Source organism: Phocoena sinus, chromosome X, assembly GCF_008692025.1.
Source record: "Phocoena sinus isolate mPhoSin1 chromosome X, mPhoSin1.pri, whole genome shotgun sequence".
NCBI lineage: Eukaryota > Metazoa > Chordata > Mammalia > Artiodactyla > Phocoenidae > Phocoena > Phocoena sinus.
Window position 1 is genome coordinate 81,986,425 of NC_045784.1, and position 15,672 is coordinate 82,002,096.

General features: G+C 37.4%; 1 protein-coding gene across 1 annotated transcript in view; it reads left to right on the plus strand.

Moving 5' to 3' along the window:
* DIAPH2 (diaphanous related formin 2) overlaps positions 1–15,672 on the plus strand; it is a 924,369-nt gene that overhangs the window by 658,665 nt on the left and 250,032 nt on the right.

A 15,672-nucleotide genomic window follows, 5' to 3' on the forward strand; every position in this document is an offset into this window, starting at 1 on the left:
AGATTACCGAACGGGAAGCTAGGGAAGAGATCTGGTCATCTATTTATTTTTTATTCCTACTTCTTTGATCTACGAAAAGAACTGAGTTAGGCAAGGTATTGTGTGATTAAAAGATCTGAAAGGTGTGCTTGGGCTGGAGATGAGTAGAGCATGGGTGTTTCCGGTTAAAAGTTAGTTACCATATAGCTTTGCTGAAATGACAAGGAAAGGGGCTTCCCACTGAGGGCTGTTTCCTTCAAAGAGCTGCTTACAGTCTCTCGAAATTTTTCATCTTGCAGGACTGAAATTCTATACCCATTGTATGGCAACTCCCCGTTTTCCCCTCCCCTCAGCCGCTGGCAACCACCGTATACTTTCTGTTTCTATGAGTTTGATTACTTTATTAGACACCTCATATAAATGGTATCATGCAATATTTGTCCTTCTGTGTCTGGCTTATTTCATTTAGCATAATATCCTCCAGGTACATCCATGTTGTAGCATATGACAGACTTCCTTCTCTTTTATGGTTGAATAATATTCCATTGTATGTATATACCACATTTTCTTTATTCATTCATCTGCCCTGAGACACTTAGATTGTTTCCACCTCTTGGCTATTGTGAGTGATGCTGTAATGAACATGGGAATGCAAATATCTCTTTGAAATGCTTCCTTTTTTCTTTTTTTTTTAGTTCAAGTGCTGACTTTGAATAACACATTGACATTGAAATATATATGATTCCTAAGATCATGTAATTTTTTGAGATGTCAGAGACACCTAGACACAGCAAACACAGTGAAAGATAGATTCATAGTCCTAGTTTATATCCATGTCACAAATACAACGCTACTGAAGCTATTTTGTTACTGTTTTCCTATAGCAGAAAACTTTCACAGGCACATTTTTATCTTTCCAACAAAGGAGAGAAAAGAGAAGGGATGTGTTGTTTGGAAGTAATGCCACTGTATTTGAATAGCTTCTTCCACAGAAAGTATCTAAAAATGTCTTTCAGAATTAAATGATACAATTTCATATTTAAGACATACATTACATTGATACTAGAGAAAACACAGCATCCATTAGTGATGCAGTAAAATTAATCAATTGTTATATATGTATATATACATGTACATACATAGGTCCATACATGCGCATACACATACATACATATTTAGGGAACCTTAAAAAAATGGATGAAGAGTTGCTGAAAAGCATAAGAAATGTGGTGCAAAAAACACAGCTTTGTCTGAGAAAATTCTATTGTAGCAAGAATAACATTTTCCTAGTGGAATGTCTGGCCCAGGGTTGGTCCAGAATAACTGACCATATTGAATAAATGCAGGGAAACATTCTGAAATGTTTAGGTGCCATGACGGAGGTATTAGATTAATGGGCTTTATATCCTGAAATAAACTTGTTTTCAACCTTGCAAAAAATTTTAGTAAGTGAGGAAGAGATTAGGCTTAGGGTTGGGGTTACATGATCATCTAAAAAAAAATTATATAAGGTGATGGTATGGATAGATTCTGATAAGTGAACATAGATCTTCAAAGCTTAGAGAACTAGGAGTTGGAAGTTTAATGTCAGGGATGACAAACAGCCCAGATTGAAAAGAAACGAGCCGTCAATAAGCAATTGGGTTAGAAATATAAAGTTGTGTTTAAATGCCATTATTTTATTTTAGAGTAACATATCAGTCTTTGATAGTTTATTGTGGATTAAATTCAGGATGAGATTGCTCTGCACTTACAAGGTTCTTACCCTGTTTTAGAGATTATAGGACATACAAAAGATGTGCAAAATATATTTTTACCACCAACTGCCTTCAAACTAGAATCGGAAGACAATATAAAATTAAGCAACTAGCTTAAATAATATATTCAAGTATTTCCATTAAAGAAATCAAAGTATTCACTTTTTCTCAAGTGCTTCCATTTTTACTGAATATTTATGGAATCAAGCATTTTACAGCTGGAAAGAACTTTACAGAATTTCTATTCTTGTTGCTCTATTTTGCAGTTGAGGGAAGTAAATCCTACAGATGACCCTGTCCATGCAAAAAAGGGATTAAATCTCTTGCCTCAGTTCATAGGTCTTTCAAAAGCCCAGTTGCCTTTTATCTTTATGAGTAAACTTGCTTAAGAAGACTTTTTCCTTTTCGTTACCACTTCTTTAAGTTGTTGGTGATTTTAATTAAGGAAAGGTAAGCAAAAAATGATAAAGCATTATCTGCTGAATTTGAAACTACCACTTGAATTGAAAACGCATGGTTGAAAACTGTCTACTATTCAGTATACTAATCCCCAAACTTGAAATGGGGGCCCTTGAAAACAAATGTAGGAAAAATAGAAAAATTAAATGCTCAAAGAATTTACAGAATTATTTTACAGTAAACGATCAATCCCAAGCACCTAGACATTCATTTCAGAGCAGCAGACATGACAGAATTACCTGGTATAGTAAAAATTAAAAAATTAAAAACAAGAGGGTGCGCAGTAATGATGAGAAACATAGGAATTCTCAGATACTCGGCATCACCATTTATAACTAATTTCGTAACTGTGTACAGTTATTCTTGAGTCTGTAGTAATATGTCTCAAAGTCCTTTACACCCTGACTCTGTCACTACCCAAAACAATAAAACTCAATTCCCCAGGGACATACCCTTTGGCAGAATTCACACTGACTACATATTTTGCTTCATTGACGTTTGTAGTAAAATGATCTTTTAAGATCATTGGAAACTGTTAGCAGAGACTGCGGAATCTGATATTTTGCTCTTTTAGCTGAAGTTATAATCCGAGGATAGTTTCTATTTAGGGAGAACATATCAGGGCCAAACATATTCAGACTAAGGGTATGTTCATTGAACCCACAAGAGTGTTGGGGAACAGTCTTGAGGTACTGTCCTGATCTAGATCTGAATGGATAAGGGGAAATCTTTGCTCCATTTGCCTTGGCTTTGCAGTTCTCACTGTCACCATATAAGCTGATCTCCAAGTTATCAGAGGCCACTATTTCCACCTGCCTGTTAGATCTTACCATCCCAGTGTTTCCTAGCTATCTCAAACTCAGTGTGTTCAAAACTATTTATTATTCTCCCTCTCTCCCTGCTCCACCCACACTAAATAATGTTCCCTTTCTTGTCTCCCAAGTTGTATTAAAAAACAAGTATACAGAAAACACACTTTGAGTTACTAGGGCAAGAAAACTCAAGTATCCTCAATACTTCCCTCTCTCTAACCACTAACATCTAGTCTAGTCACCATGTCCCAGGGTTCAATGTCTCATCTCTCCAAACCATCCTTTCCATGGTTGCCAGAGTGAGATTCCTACAAACCGTAAGATCATATTGCTCCTCTGTATAAAAACCATTGATTAGCCATTACCTCCAAAGAAAACTTGAAAACCTTAACATGCATTCAATACCTTTTCAGGTGTAGGGAAGGAAAGACTTGCCCTCCATGTTCCTGGGTTCAACAGCTGAGTCTATGAAACAAACTGACAATAGACAGGTTAGCCTGAAGATAAGGTATACAAATTTATTAAGATTTAATATTATGACATAGCAGGGAGAAAAAAAAAAAGTGAACACCCAACAAGCAGTGAGATTTGAGAGCTTATACAATATCTTAATAGGGGAAGGGGAGGTGGGACATAGGCCACTTAGAGGAGAGTAAAGGATTTTTAGGAAAGACGAGTGGAACCTCAGGAGGATAGATGGAAGATATGATAGTATGAGGCAAAGTTTGTCTGGGTGTGGTGTCAACTCTAGTCTCCTCTCCTTTGATAAGAGTCATTCTTCTCTGGTTGATGAAACTCCCAGGGAAGAGGTTTATGACAGTTGAGTTCCTTTTGGAGGATCTGTCTTTATGCAGATAAGGGGAGTTCAGAGAAAGCCTCTCCCTGCATTTGCTGTTTTCCCAAGTGCCTTCAACTCAAAATAATTCTTATGCCAAATGGGCATATTTTAGGGTGGCCTATTCTGCCACCCATCACAGGCTGTCCTCCTCTGCAGCTCCCTGCCTTCTCAATCTATGTTATCTTGGAATAGTCCAAGTTTCTTGATAGCTCCAGATACAGTTATACCTCTGCTCATGCTATTCTCCTTGCCTGTGGTGTCTTCTCTTTGGATAGAAAAATCTTTTCCATACCTCAAGATGGAAGTCGAAAGTCACTTCCTTCTGAAACCTTACCTAATAATCTCAGAATCACTTCTTTCTATGTGTTTCTATATTTTTCTGGAATTCCTTTGTGGAGCTTAGTTTATTTTACCACGCACTTTTATTTATTTACTTATTTATTTTAAACAAGAGAAGCAGTATGGTGTGCTGGTTAAATTCATACTTTTATGTTATGGGGGAGCTATGGGGGTAAGGGTACCCAGGTTCAAATCCTGAAACCACCACTAACTGCGGAGATGGCACTGAGAAAGTCAGTAGGCCTCCCTGAGGCAAATTTCATCATGTGTAAAATGGAGTTACTGATAGCATATATGCATCAGAGGGCCATTCGGAGGATTAAATAAGACAACGCTTGTAAAGCATTTAGCTCAGTACCTGGTTCATTGTAAGAGTTCACTAAACATTAGTTCCTGCTACTTTTGCTCTGCTATTATTTATCTGTCTCCCAACACTAGTTTGTAAATTCAGTGAGGGTTAGGAGCCATGTCTGGTCACTTTATTTACTTCCTGTTTCTCTGCTTAATCTCCCAGTTTCTTATACGTTGTTGCCACATGATAAATGATGCTGAGAGCTGAACCGTGAGGTAGGGCTGGAGGTAGTACTTGATCTAATTAACACCTGTGTGTGCAGACTATGAATATTCAATAATAATACTGACATTCCAAAATATACACATCAATCTCAAAATTTTCTAATCATAACTCTTATGTTACTCTAAATGCAACTATTTATATGCCAGTCTCAATAGTTATGTGTTGCCTAACACCTGCTATTTTTTAACTGCCTTTGATACTATGTAAATTCTCAATAATTTATCAGATACACTTAAATTGGATGTTTACATAATATATACTCTTCTTATCAGTAGTTAGGAACTAGCAAGTAGACTTACTATCATTTGGACAGTATTCTATGTTGCATTAGTCCTAGGGTTTTTTCTTATTGTTGTTAGTGTATGTGTATGTGTTAATTTAGCTAGCATTTTTTATGCCTTTGAGCAAAAAAAATCGGATGGTATCAGTTCCCTGTTTAAAACCCTTCACTGACTTACATCTGTCTCAGGAAAAATTTCAAAATGCTTAAGAGACCTGTAGAATCTGGCCCCTATGGACGTCAGGAACCATCTCTCTCCTATCTCCCACTTCCTCCATAGGCTCTAGTAGTCCAGGACTTTTCTCTCTCCTTTATGTTCCTACAGTATTTAATATCCTTCAGAGCCTTCACTCACCCTACTCCAGTGCTCCTCCTGGCTCTGCCCCTTCATGTCTGAGTTTTAATATTTCACCCCTCAAGTGGCATTACCAGACTCCTGGCCCACCCGTACTCCCACAAGTCTAAGTTAGGTCTCCCAAATATACACTCTTTAACAACCTGTGCTTTGCAATCACAGTTTCCAATTTGTAATTTAAAATTTTTTCTACTTGTTTAATGTATGCTTTCCCATGAATCTGTAATCTCCATGAAAGCAGTGACCAGTGACTTTGTATCAATATTAACTGCTATATCTTCAGAACCTAGAAGATACCTGGCACAGAGTAGGCACTTAATAAATATCTTTGACTAAATGAAAAATCACTCTGTTAGGTGTCTCAGAATGCAAAGCTAGAGTCTGTCTTCAAAGGAAGAGTAAAAAGGAATGTACACAAAAGGCACAGTGAGTGAATAATGAAATGAATGGGGTAGAGAAAAGTAGGAGGGCTTGAGTGTACCTTTTACCTCTATAATGATCATCACATTTGTGACTTTAACTGGAAACTGATTTAAAAGCATCTTCTTTATACCCAGCCGACTCAGGCCATCTGTGAAAAAGTGGGCTCATTACAAAATTGGTTCATCTCTCTGGAAACATAATTGCCTCCTATATGTTAAAAACTGGAGACTGGTTCAGAATTCCTATCGTTGGCTATGCTATCTTTGTTATGTCATTTAAATGTCCTATGCCTAAGTTTTGTAATCTGATTGTTAAAAGAATTTTGTAGTCTAAATCCTGAACCATTTTAAACTATTATGTTGAACCCAATTGCAGGTTAATATATGTATTCTATATTGTTCTTATTAATGTTTCACATTTTAAAATATTCATCAGTGTGTATTTATCACATAATGTGTGATCTCTATGTAAATTCCAGCTACTTTAATATGCCTTAGTATTATTTTTTAAAGATAAATTTCTTTAAAATAGTAATCATTTTTGACTAAAAATTATATATTCAAATTAAATGAAAAAAATAATATTTGTTTTTTTAGCATTTAGAGACATCTTTTCTGACAGGTTATGGAAAGAGGAAATATTCTCTGTATTCTGTAATAGATTTTATATTTGTGACTTCCTTTTATTTAAATGGATAATTATGCCATGTTGCTAACTAAATCGTGTGTGAAGGTTAAGTGGATCTCAAGTTGATTTTTCCATGTTCTCAACAATCCAGCAGTAATGATATTTCAAATTTCAAGTTTTTTATTAAAATCATAACTAATGTACTGCCTATTAAGATGAGAAGTTGTAAGAACAGATTTGACTCAATTAGCTGTGAGGTACATAAACTCCTTCATCCCCAGTGCTCTGCTAATGCTTATTCCAGTTCTAATGGAACAAGTTTTCTGTATTAACAATTACTCTCCACATCAAAATTAAGTAAAATGACAAACAGTAGTGTTAGTAGTACTCTGCCTAGTATTTGATGCAACAGTGCTATTGTAGGGCAGGGAAAAGTTTTCCCCGGTCCTCATAAGGTCCCTGGCTGCATCTGAAAATTAAGATTGACAAAGAGAGGTTAATGCGAGAAAAGCATACACATTTATTGAATATAAAAGTTTTATGTGGCATGGAAGCCTTCATTAGGAAATGAAGACCCAAAGAAATGGTTAAACCTGAGTGGTTTTATGCTAGGTTTGATAAATAGTGGAAAGTCATAGAAAGATATGAATGGGCAAATAGTATGAAGTATAGTAAACTGGGGGGAACTAAGAAAGGCCTGTTCATTCAGATACTTCTTGGTGTCCCTCTTCCATCTTGGAGATAAGGTTGTTCCTTTCTTTGGGGTATAGGGAAGCTACCTCTCACGTCGGCGTTTTCTGACCTGTTTCAGGAGAGAAGAGCACTGATGTTCCTACTTCTTCCATTTTCGCAAATTCCTTCAGCTTAAAGAATTCAGTATGTCACCGTGCTGTATTTTGGGGTAATGTGTTGTGAACCCCATCAGCTATTGTGCCAGTTAGAGGGCAAGGGTTACAATACCTACCTTCAATCAATTTATAGACAGCTAATTATAGCTACTGAAAATAGTTTAAAACTATATATAATGTATATAAATATACACTATAAAAGTATAAAATAATATAAAAGTATTAAAAATATTTCCTACTTGAATATATGCCTATGGGTGAATTATAGCTATTTCAGGTTGAATTTCAAGTCCATACTATTATTATATTAGTAAGGAGTATAATCTATAAATCTGTATATAGTCACATGAAAGCATAGATGATAAAAGCTTTAGACAATTCTGTGTAGTGTGTAAGTACCAAAGTAATTGTGTGAAGACTGCTTCCCTATGTCAGATTTTCAAATGAGTTAATATAAAAATGCTTTGTGGGACTTACGATGTATGTTTTATAAATTGTTTCCAGATTCATGATTGAGATCAAATGGTTTAAAATTAATAATACTTTTTAAAGGTTAACATTTTACCCCTAGCTTTTTAAAATGCTGACCACATTTTAGCTTATAAACCCTGCAACAAACACTTCTCTTAGAGAGAAGATGATGTAATTTTACAATAGTTCACAGTTATCTTCAAAAACTTCTAAGCTGGAAAAATCAGAAATGCTTGTCTTTGTAGAAAAATGAATCTGAAAGTCAACTAAATAAAAGGAAAATTGCTCTCAATTGCTTTTTTCCCCTTATAACTGATAACTTTATATGCATTTGATATGCCCACTTTACCGCCTTAAGCTTCTATTTCTTTTAGTATATAAATTACTATGAATTACCCCTATCTCTGAACTTCATCTTGGAAAGATCATTGTTTTCCAGGGTTCTTCTCTCTCAATATTTCAAGGACTCCCCAGGTTGTTTAAGCAGGTGGGAAGAGGTCAGTTTACATTTTGGTCCCAGAATAGTCTAATCATCTTCCACAAAATATCTTATTCTTTGATACCAATACAGCCATTGTCACCATCTCCTGTGGCACCAAAGGCCAAGAAATCTGGGCATCCAGGAGCAAATGGCCTTTTCCTGCTGCTCTCACCATTCTCTTCAATAGTTCTTCAGGGAAAGGCATCAGAAGAGCTTCTAGCATTAGTTACACGGTGTGCCCATAACTGTCCTTCCTATTTCACCCTAAACATGGCCACTGGCTTCTCATTCCGTGCTCTCACAACCCAGCTAAGGGCAGGCTGCCTTGCCCAGAGAAGTCCATCACAAGAGTCTACAACATATTTTCTAAAGTCTCTCTTATAATGAAGCTTTAAATACTCCCAAATAGGAAGCAGCAGCTCAGTTCAAATCTCTACTTTCTCCCTCTTCTCTGTAGGCACAATCCCGTTATATGTACTTTACATTATAAATAGAACAGAATTCTATAGGTAGCTATAAGGATGCCTTGTATCTCTATGACAAGAAAGTGGCTTTTGGCCTCTAGGATGAAAACTACCCATGAGCCACCAAATACCCTTTCATAAAATACATTTTCTAATAAATTATTTCTTTACCAGGCATCCCAGAAGATAACTTTAAGACTTATTTCCTTTAAAATGTATTTTCAATTTCAGGTCTCTAATATGGGAAATAAATAAAATGCCCAATTTAAAATGTTATCTACTAAAGTATCTACTAGGGCCACATCTAGGTCTAATTACACAAACAACTTAAACAGACCATCATTCTACTGATAAATATATTCTATTACATATATAGGTTTAAAATAAAATCAATATGATTGAAGTCTACCTTTAAAAATGAATTTAAAATGTCAAGATTGATGAAAATATGAGGGGATTAAATTTTTTTCTCAAGTATTCAGAAAATCACTATTAAAATGTTCTCTATCAATAAGGTTTGTTGTGAAATTGGTTTATCTTAAGATGTATAAGAAGGGTTTTAGTTTCCCAAGTACCCAAGTCAAACCCATGGCACATCTTCCAATGTGATGTTATAATGAGACTTTTCTCTTTCACCAAATATTTCTTGAGAAACTATAGCATAGTTGTTAAGAATATGAGTTCTGGACCCATTCTCAGTTTGTTCACATTACTGTGACTTACCAGCTGTCAGATCTTGGGTAAATTCTTACCTCAGAAAACAGTTGTGAGGATTAATTGCATTAATCCATGGGAAGAGTTCACAATGACTCCCACAGAGTAAATTAAAACAAAAATAAATAAATAAAAGATTAGGTATAATGATCATTATTATTATTGTTGATTTTAGTTATTTTTTCACTGCTACTATGTCTGCTACCTGTTTTAGGGGCTGATGATGTTACCAAATTCAGGTTCGGCTGCTTACCACTCTAAAGTCAATGATCAAGAGGCAAGTGTCAGTAGAAAGGAAAGGTGCTTTAATCAGAAAAGCTGGCAATCTGGGGAAAAGGTGGACTCATGTCCCATGACCAACTCCCAAGATTCTGCTTAGCCATGACAGTTTTTAAAGGGGAAAAGGAGGAAGAATCTCAGTGAATCATCAAGGCAGGAGGTTGGATTCTGCAACATTCTCCATTGTGTGCAGAGGGGCTGACTCTCTCTTCAGATGGTATCTTGCCTGTGTGATCTGCCTGCAGAATTGCTAAGGGGGCCATTGGGGGTAGAGAGCTAGTCATTCTTTAACTACTTAATTCTCCATTCTTACTGCTTTTTTTCCAGGAAAAGAACCAACAGGTCAGGCAAGGTGTGGTGTGCATTCAGGAGAGCATAAGTTAGGAGTTAGGTTAAATTACCTAGTGATCTCATTCTTATAATTAGGTTCTTTTAAGGTTAGAGGGGAACAGAAACGGGCAAACAGGAAAGGGGCAAAAGAGCTGCTTTCAGTGAGTCAGTGGTCAACAAGACAGGGAAGGTCTATTCTCCTGGGCTATATTTTTAAGTGAGGAAACATAGGCAATGAACAGGTAAATAAATAAAAGAGATAATGTCAGATAGTGATAAGTTCTCAGAATGAAATAAAATAGGCCAGAGTAATAGTGAGGGGAGTGGACATTTTAGACTGGATGGTTGGGGGAAAGCCTCTCTGGGGAGGTGGCAGTTGAGCTGAGGTTGAATGACCTGGTGAAAAAGAAACATTCTAGGCAGAAAGAAGAGCAAGTGCAAGGGCCCTGAATTGGATATGAGAGCTTGCTAGGCACAAGGAAGAGAAAGAAGGTTAATGAGTCTCAGCATAGTGCTTAAGAGCGAGAATGGGGTGAGATTAGGTTGCATTGGTGGGTAAAGGCCAGATCACGTAGAGCCTCATAAACGCTGAGAAGAAAATTGGATTTTATTCCAAGTGTTGTGGGAAACTGTCAGAGGGTTTGCAGGAGAGGATTTACATTTGATATACCAATAGATGCCATGAACAAAAAAAAAAGTAGAGATGACAAGCAGGCAGTTGATTATAAAAGTATCTCAGGGGAGAGACTGGAGCTACAAGTAATTTGGGAGTCATCAATATAGATGGTATTTAAAGTCATGTGAATTGCTCTGGTCAGTTAGACTATAGACAGAGGAGTCAGGACCAAGCCCTCAGGGTACTCGAACACTTTATAGAAGTTGCCAGAGAAGGAGAGGAGGTAAGAGGAAAAACATTTTAAGCATGAGGGTGTGTGTCATAGAAACTAAGAAGAGTGGCTAAATGTGTCAGATGTGGCTGAGACATCAAAAGGAGGACAGTGGGTGAATGTTGGATTTGGCAGCGTGAAGGTACATTGTCATTATAAATAGTACACTTCTACCATGTGAAAAGAATGTTAGACTAGTATCATGCAGGCGTCTATCATGATGTCTACTATAGGGGAGGAAAAATAATTGTTTCTCTACCCTACTGAGTAATTGGCTGAGGACCAACCCCACCACCACCACCGCTTCCCCGTAATACAAGACAGAATAACAAGAGAAAACCAGAGAGAAGTTAATAAACTTGAATACCTCATGTGTACCTGGGAGATACTCAGAGAATAATGAGTAACTCCCCAAAGTAGCCTAAGTCACCAGCTTAAATATCATCTTCAGCTAAAGACAAATAAAAGATGTGAGGACACCCATAATGGGGGAGAGGGTTACAGGGAAAAGCACCATACACAAGGATAAGGTTTGTTCTGCAGGTTTAAATCTGCAACTTCACCAGTGATACTCCTGATACCCTTGATTCTCTGGTGTCCTCCTTCTCTTCCTGGTACAGAGAGGAAGACACCCTTACAAATGGAGATTTCCTTTATAAATGGAAATTTCCCTTTCAAATGGGTAACTTTTACTCTTTTCAGAGCTTTTCCTGTGTCTGCTGTTTTTCAATCAGCTCAAAATAATCTATGCCAAAGAGACATATTTTGGGGTGGCACATCTGCTCACCTTCACTACATTCTAACCCTAGATGGATGAGTGCCTTTGTTTTTTTTGGGGGGGGGGATGTAATTTATTATGCTTACAGTTTTATTGATAAAATGAGTGCCTTTTATCTAGTTTCCACAGCTCTAAAAATGGAATAGTGGTATTTCTCTGCCTTTTTGACAAGGTTGTTATGAAGGATATGAAACATAGTGGAAGGAAAAGTATATCGTAAATGGTAAAGTCCTGTACAAATGCAAATTAATAAGTAGAATTATTTGTAATATTAGATTATAAACTGCTTCAGGGTCTGGATTAAGCTTTAATGATCATTGTACCAAGCACAATGCTTAGCACAATACTAACCAGTATCTTGCGTTTAGTGGTTGCTCAAAAAAAGAAAATAAAAAATGTATTAAATGAAATAAAGAGGTGGAAAGGAATGATGGTGTCCAGTTCTTTTTCACCTGCAGAATCCCAAGTAGGATTTGGTGACAGGGTTGCTCTTATGAAAGATTTCAGTGCTGACTCATGCCCTGTATCCCTTTTACAAAGTAATCACTGTGAAGAGAAGTAAAGGACTTGGAGACTGGGCTGCTTTCCATTTGTTATTTCTAAGCGAAACCATTCCCAGAATTTTTCAGATTTTCTCACTTTGGTATGCAGACAGAATTTCTGAAATCAGTTTTTCTTCTAGGAGAGCAAATTTATGAAATTGTGTATCACCACATGGGCATATTTTAGCTGGTGAAAAATTGTGTTATGATAAATGGTAAATGTCCAGTTTTTTTGCCTTTTTTTTATCTTTGGCTTTTTCTGTGTGTTGTACGGGTGTTGAGCCTTCTGAAATATACACAGTTTAGTACCTTGCTGCAAATAGAATATAAGTAAGTGACCTTTGCAAAGCATGTATTCTTAGCAAGTCTGGCATGAGTCTGTTTTATTTAGGCAAGAGAGACTAGAAAACAAAAATCTAACTTTTATTCTGTGCTGAGAAATAAAGAGAATTGTCTTATTTCTGCAGCTCTCAAACAAGATATTCAACACTCTTAAAAATCAAACAAATAGGGAGTTCCCTCATGGCAGGTGGTTAAGAATTTGCCTTCCAATGCAGGGGACACGGGTTCGAGCCCTGGTCCAGGAAGATCCCACGTGGCACGGAGCAACTAAGCCCATGTGCCACAACTACTGAACCTGCGCTCTAGAGCCTGTGAGCCTCACCTACTGAAGCCCATGCGCCTAGAGCCCATGCTCCACAACAAGAGAAGCCACTGCAATGAGAATCCCGCACACTGCAACGAAGAGTAGCCCCCACTAGCTGCAACTAGAAAAAGCCCACGTGCAGCAACAAAGACCCAACACAGCCAAAAATAAATAAATTAATTAATTTAAAAAATCACACAAATATGATATTCTCAGAGGTAAAATCAGAATATGTAGGTAGCATTACATACAACCCTTTTGTTTGTAAAAAGCAAGTAGAATAAGTCAGAAATGCACTAATTCTTTCAGGTCTATTGACAGCAAAATGGACTTGAGGGTTGAAAGATTTAATGTCACTTCTTAGCAAGTAAGAGGTTGTTGTGTGGCTAATGTGAATGCTAATACTTAAGTAGCATAAGAAGGAGCCTGGGAAGGGGAGCATCTCACTTTTAAAATCCTGCTGTATCCTGTAAGTGTCAGCTGCAAAGTAATTTTCTAGAAATGGTCTGATTTCCCCACTGACTTCCATTGTGAAACTAGAGCTGTGTTCCCATGGAAAATAAATTTGGCCCCAGGTTATGATAAAACACACTGAAGAATTCAGAAAATTTTATAAAATCCAGCATTTCAAGACACAGTTATCAGTACCTGATAAAATAATACTATCACAAAATGTGAATACACTGTAGTAGATCTTAAAGTAGCACACCCCAAACTGTGCTATTATTCTTTTTTTTAACAAGTCCAAGTCTAGTACCTTTACATTTAAAGACATTTTACTTCTGTGATCATTATTGGTTTTTAATAGACTTAATTGTAAAAGGTAGATTTGCTTTCCTTTATATTCTTCATGGTTAGTCTACTTACCTTTTTGTGAAGCATTCTTTTTTTTTGTGGCACGCGGGCCTCTCACTGTTGTGGCCTCTCCCATTGCAGAGCACAGCCTCTGGACGCGCAGGCTCAGTGGCCATGGCTCACAGGCCTAGCCGCTCCGCGGCATGTGGGATCTTCCAAGACTGGGGCATGAACCCGTGTCCCCTGCATCGGCAGGCGGACTTTCAACCACTATGCCACCAGGGAAGCCCTTTTTCTGAAGCATTCTTATCAATTAACATTCAAAAGCTTTCAGCCATAGAAGAAAGACCAGAAGGAAATGTCCCAAAAAGTTCACAACACTGAGTTGTTGGAAAGTTTAGTTTATTTACGCTTTTATATTTCTAAGTCACCTAAAGAGATAATTTTCTATATCTGTATCTTCTATAATCAGGAATAAAGTCGATAATTTCTTTCTATAAATTTACACATAATGAGATACATTTAGTCAGACACATTTACATACCTGGTTCATTTTATGTTTGGTAGTAGTGGTAGTTGTTATCACTTTTTTGATAAAAATTTTAAAACAGTGATGTAATTAATTTTGGGATAAATAATTTTCTGGAGTATACTGCTGAAAGTGTAGTCCTGGTGTTACCGAACCAAACTTGGGTCCTCTGGCCATGCACAGTAAAGCCAATCTACTGGCACCAGGTTGTGGTGAAGGAAAGTGCAGCATTTATTATAGGCGCCAGACAAGGAGAGTGGGTGTGGGTGGCTTGTGCTCAAAAGCTCCAAACTCCCAGAGGGTTTCAGGGAAGAATTTTTAAAGACCAGGTGAGGGAGGGGCGTTGCAGTGTATGTGATCACCTTGTGCACAGTTCTCTGATTGGTTGGTGGTGAGGTAACAGGGTGGTGTCACAGGGGTTAACACTGTCAATCCTCAGGCTCCAGTAGGCCTGCAGGGCTATGTGCTCAAGGTCACCAAGTAGTTAACCTCTTCCATTTGGTGGGGGTTTTAGCATCTGTAAAACAGCTGAGGAAATGTGCATCAGATACTGTTATCTAAGCACTTAGAAAGGAGCTAAAGGAGAAGATATGGAGGAGGGGTCTGTCATGGGGAGGCCTCATTGGGTCCTGCTGGGTTACACTGGACTGGCAGCCTCAGTATCATCTGGGAACTTGTTAGAAATTATAATCCTCAGGCCCATTGGCTCAGACTCAGCAAACAGCATTCGGGTTTGAACAAGCCCTTTGGGCAATTAAGGTTCTAGAGCTACAGCAGAATGTCTCTCCACCTCTCTCTCCCCTCTCGGTCCTTCCCTCTCCAAAGCTCTTCCTCTCCTCCCTTCTTTTTCTCTCTCCCTCTTTTTCCCCTCCTCATGTGGTATATATGTGTATATGTATATATACACACATATAGATACATAACCTATATATAGAATTCTCTGTAACCTCTCCATCTATATAGAATATGTATTAAAAAAAGAAAATATAAAAAAAAAAAAAAAAGAAAATATATACTTTTTCTTCCCCTAAGTTTTTCATTGCTGTTTGTTTCTACCCTATCTCCCTCCTAAAAAGATATGAGGCAGTTTTCTGGTGTTTATACTTCTGTGTTTTCATTTAGCAAACATGTTTTAGCAAATATGTTCTTCATGGTTATACATTAAATAGTTCTGCCTCATTTACAGATTTTCACAGCTCACTGACCAATATAATGACTCCAGCAAGTTGTTATGGGCTGAATTGTGCCCCCCACTTCATGTGTTGAAGCCCTAACCCTCAAAACTTCCAAAATGTGACTGTATTTGGAGATAGGACATTTAGAGAGGTAATTAAGTTAAAATGAGGTCCTTAGGGTGGGCCCTAATCCAATATAACCAGTGTCCTCATAGGAAGTGGAGATTAGGACACAGACAACACAGACAGAGGGACCACCAGGTAAGGACACAGGGAGAAGGCAGCCA